Genomic DNA, 4,613 nt, shown 5'->3' with positions numbered 1-4,613 from the left:
TCTCTTTTATTGCATGCTTGATTGATCGAGTACTAGTGTATGCACGGTAGTCGTTCTAGAGTACGAAATCTATTACCTTTTGACCCTGAAATAGAACGAACCCTTAGGAACATTCGAGCTAAGATCAAAACATTAGGATCATCCCCACCTCTTAAGATGGCTGAAGAACAACCCAAACTCCTGAGGGAGTACTTTACTCCCACTATTTATACTTCCCCATCTTGCATTCGATTATCTGAGGTAGCAGCTGTACAATATGAAATAAAGTCTAGTGTGATCCAAATGCTCCCATCTTTTTATGGGCTCACCAACGAAGACCCATACAAACATTTAGATGAATTTCTTGAGATTTGCACCACTGTCAAGATTTAGAACTTCACTGATGATGCCCTGAAACTTAGGTTATTTTCCTTCTCCCTTAAAGATAGAGCCAAACAATGGCTGAATTCTTTAGAAGCTAACTCAATTCGTTCTTGGGATCAAATGCAACAAGAATTTCTTAAAAAATACTTTCCTATAGGAAGAACGAACCAGTTTAGACGTGCCATTACAAGCTTCTCCCAAACCGAGGGAGAAGAATTTCATGAAACTTGGGAGAGATTTCGGGACCTAATCCGTAAATGTCCTCATCATCAAATACCTAAGTGGCAGCTAGTGCAATGTTTCTATGACGGTTTGACGGAACGAAACCGTCAGATGATCGATGTTGCATGCAGGGAGAATTTCATGCTTCGAAATGAGCATGAAGCATGGCAACTATTTGAAAATCTTAATGAAAACTCCCTCCACCATGCTTCATGTTCTCGTCAAGCATCCCCGAATTTTCAAAGAAAAGGGGCCATTTGTGAAATAAGTCATTCTATGGACCTGTCTAGCAAGGTAGATGCATTGTCCCATAAGATTGACCAACTAATGATAGGAGGACATGTCGTTAGCTCTTCCCAAGCACAAGTGTGTGCTATCTGTTCTAGCCCATCGCATCATATTCATGAGTGCCCCTCAGCACCCCAATATCCCGAACTCGTGCAAGAACACATCAATGCTGCCCAAACACAGCCCAGACCGGGTAATGATCCATTTTCCAATACATATAATCCGGGATGGCGGAATCATCCAAATTTTTCTTGGAGGCAGCAAGCTTCTAATACCTCCCAACCCTTCTCCCAAAATTTTCAAAACCCTCAGAATTTTCATCTCTACCGTCCCTCAACTCAATTTCAGCATCCTCCTCCTCCAACCCAAAGAAATACAGCCTTTGAGGAGAAGGTGTTGACTGCCCTTCAAGGTTTGGAGGCAAACACACAACTATTGCACTCTCACACGCAATCAATTGCTAAGCTAGAATCCCAAATGGGTCAACTAGCTAATGCATTAAACAAGCGAGAGGAAGGTAAGCTTCCAAGTCAACCAATGAGTAATCCTAGGGGACAATACGTGGCTCAAGAAACTCGACTAAATCATGAGCAAGCTAATGCTTTGACTACCCTAAGGAGTGGACGTATAATAGATAATAAGGTTGGGGAGGGTAACAATAAGGAAGGAGAAGAAGAAGAGAAGAATGTGTCACATGAAAATCCAAAACCTTCTTCAGCTAGTCCACCATCTGCCACAACCCACATTCCAAAGGCTCCATTCCCTGAAGCACTTAATGCACCCTCTCCCTTTGGCAAGAAGGGAACTTCATTAGAAGAGATGATGGAGGTTTTCAAACAAGTTAAAATCAACCTCCCACTCCTTGATGCCATCAAACAAGTTCCCTCCTATGCCAAATTTCTCAAAGACCTTTGCACCCAAAAGCGGAAATCTAGGACACATGTGCCTAAAAAGGTCCTCCTAACTGAGCAGGTAATTTCCATTCTCCAACACAACACCTGTTGCCCAAGGTGACAAGCCAAGAGGGGGGGGGGTGAATTGGTTTCTTTTAATTTTAACTAACTTACTTGAGTCAAATGAATGGTTAGCAAGTTGAAACAAATCACAATACAAACAACGCAAAGTATAGTGGTTCGGTGCTCTCCTTAGCACCTACGTCCACTCCCCAAGCGACCCCTTGGGAATTCACTATAATCTCGCGGATTACAGTTGGATTGTTTTCCGGGCTCACAATCCAAAAACCTTTACACTTTGGTTTTCCGGGCTCACCAAAAACCTTTGTTGGTTTTACGGGCTCACCAACGAACTTTTACACTTTGGTTTTCCGGGCTCACCAAAAATCTATCCCGTTGGTTTTGCGGGCTAACCAACCAACCTTTACAAATAGTTTATCAAACAAAAAGAAAGATTTAAACTCCTAAATGAGCAAGTGAAACAATATAAACTACAAAGAAGAGTTAGAAAATATTTATCGCTTTGAAGTGGCTCTCTCTTCTTTGTCAAGGATGCTTCACTCTTCAAGAGAGGATGGAGCTCTTGATGACTCTTTGAATCTGCTCAACCCCTTTCTTTGATTCTTGAATGAAGCACTTGGATGAAGAAGATTAGGGCACTTTTGTTTTCTTGTGTACTCTTTGATATTCTTTGCAAAAGATCTTCTATCTGATGAATAGTGCCACTTTAAATAGCTTCCTACATCCTTTGGACAAGCCCCAATGGTTAGAATTCAAAAACTAGCCGTTACTCCCTTTTGGAAGGACAAAAAGTACATCTGCAGAACTAGCCGTTATGCTTCAGCCCGTGTTTGGGTCGGCTCAACCTGTCCTTGGGTCGACCCAACTTTCACTTGGGTCGACTCAAACATTCCTTGGGTCGACCCTCTCAGAATCCACAAAACCTTGTAATTCAGCCTTCCTTCACTTGGGTCGACCCAACCTTTCTTTGGGTCGACTCAAAGTTCACTTGGGTCGACTCAACTTCTTCTTGGGTCGACCCTCTCAGTAATTTCAGAGAACCATTTTCTGTCTTCTTTTCTGTCTTGCCTTTGGGTCGACCCTTTCAGGGTTTGGGTCGACTCAAGCTTGGGTCGACTCAACTACTTCTTGGGTCGACCCTCTCAGTAAATCCAGAGAACCATTTTTCTGTTTTGTTTTGAGGATCTTGATGTTTGGGTTGACTCATGCTTTCCTTGGGTCGACCCAACTCACTGTTCATCTTGGCCATTTTTGCAAAAGTGTGCCAAATGTTTTCTTGATGTGCCGGGGTCGACCCAATCATCCTTTGGGTCGACTCAATCCACACTTTGCTGCATCTCAAGGTTAGATTCATTCAAATGAACAATGAAATGTATCTATATCAATTCATGCAAATATACTGAGAGTAATGGACTTATGAGTGAAGTATCGATTTAACTTATAACATACTCTAGATAATTGCTTGTTAATCATCAAAATAACACTATCATCCTCAATCTCCCCCTTTTTGATGATTACAAAATAAAGAGTATGAGCCTATTGATACTTGTCTTTTAAAATCAGTTTTTGAAAGGGCTTACCTTGCTGAATTTCAGCTTTTCATATGTAAGGTGAAGTCTCCCCCTATATTATTTAAATGTTGCCAATTTGACTTTTTGAATTACTCCCCCTTTCATTTATAATTCATTAAAGATGAAACTCCAAAAATTTGAGATAAAACATGAGTTTCAGGTTATGTATCGAGGTGTGAAAGGTGCGTGCCAAATTCTGAAATTATATGTGCCAAGTTCTGAAATTTGATAGAAGTTTTGGATTTGAAGATTTTCATTGTTACAAATTGCTCCCCCTTAGATGTATATGCTTTCTTATATGATTTTCAATTTGTTTCACAAGTTATTTCTCTCTTCTTACACAAGTTCATGACTTCTTATTTCAACTTCTTATATATTTTTTTTTTTACTTCTCCTTTCTTTACTTCTCCTTTCTTTTCTTCTCCTCTTATTACCTCCTCTTATTACTCTTTCTTTACTTCTCCTTTCTTTTCTTCTAAAGATATCTTTACTTCTCCCCTATTACTTACTTCTCCCCTATTACTCTCTCTTTACTTCTCCCCCTTTTTGTTATCATCAAATAGGTACACGGGAAAAGATGCAATAAATACCAAACTTCAAACTTCATTGATCAAAATAGGAACATTTTCGTACATTCATGCCAAAAACAAATACAATGTTCCTTAATCAAAGTTTAAAGATACATGATAAAAGCAAAATACATATGAGAACTAGATATCTAGCCTAGGCTCTAAACAGAAGTGCTAAAATCAGCCTAGGGAGACTCTAACGGCTGGGATCTAGTCCTCATCCGCCTAGTGTATGTGGCGAGGGGAGGTCGAGTCTGGTGAGACTGTGTCTGGCGTGGAGCACGACGAGCTGGATGACTCTGTGCCGAAATCTCTGACTCGGCAGCCTGTGGCACAGATGATCCATGGGTCTCTCTCTCTCTCCGGAGTGCTCCTATCTGCTGCCTCAGATCACTGATCTCAGCAGACATGGTGTCCAGTCGGTCAGTAATAGTCCTGGCCTGAACTGACATGATCTCAGTCATCCTACTCCAAAACTCATCCGTATCTCTCGGAGGAACGGATGACGATGGTCCAGCCTCTAAAGGTGCAGTAGGATGATCCATATGCTCCTCATCCTCAGCCTCTGGTGCATCGCCCTCTGGTGCATCGCCCTCTGGTGCCTCACCCTGAATGCCTGCTCCAGT

The 4,613-nt window shown here is 41.5% G+C and overlaps 1 non-coding gene across 1 annotated transcript; it reads right to left on the bottom strand.

The window, feature by feature from the left end:
• Positions 1 to 532: 532 nt before the first annotated feature.
• On the bottom strand, positions 533 to 638 carry LOC120110957. Its single transcript, XR_005512076.1, has one exon. It is a non-coding gene; the product is annotated as a small nucleolar RNA R71 (small nucleolar RNA).
• Between the last annotated feature and the right edge of the window lie 3,975 nt (positions 639 to 4,613).

The sequence above is a fragment of the Phoenix dactylifera genome, chromosome 5 (assembly GCF_009389715.1).
Source record: "Phoenix dactylifera cultivar Barhee BC4 chromosome 5, palm_55x_up_171113_PBpolish2nd_filt_p, whole genome shotgun sequence".
In the NCBI taxonomy this organism is placed as follows: domain Eukaryota; kingdom Viridiplantae; phylum Streptophyta; class Magnoliopsida; order Arecales; family Arecaceae; genus Phoenix; species Phoenix dactylifera.
This window is presented reverse-complemented; position numbering and strand designations above follow the sequence as displayed.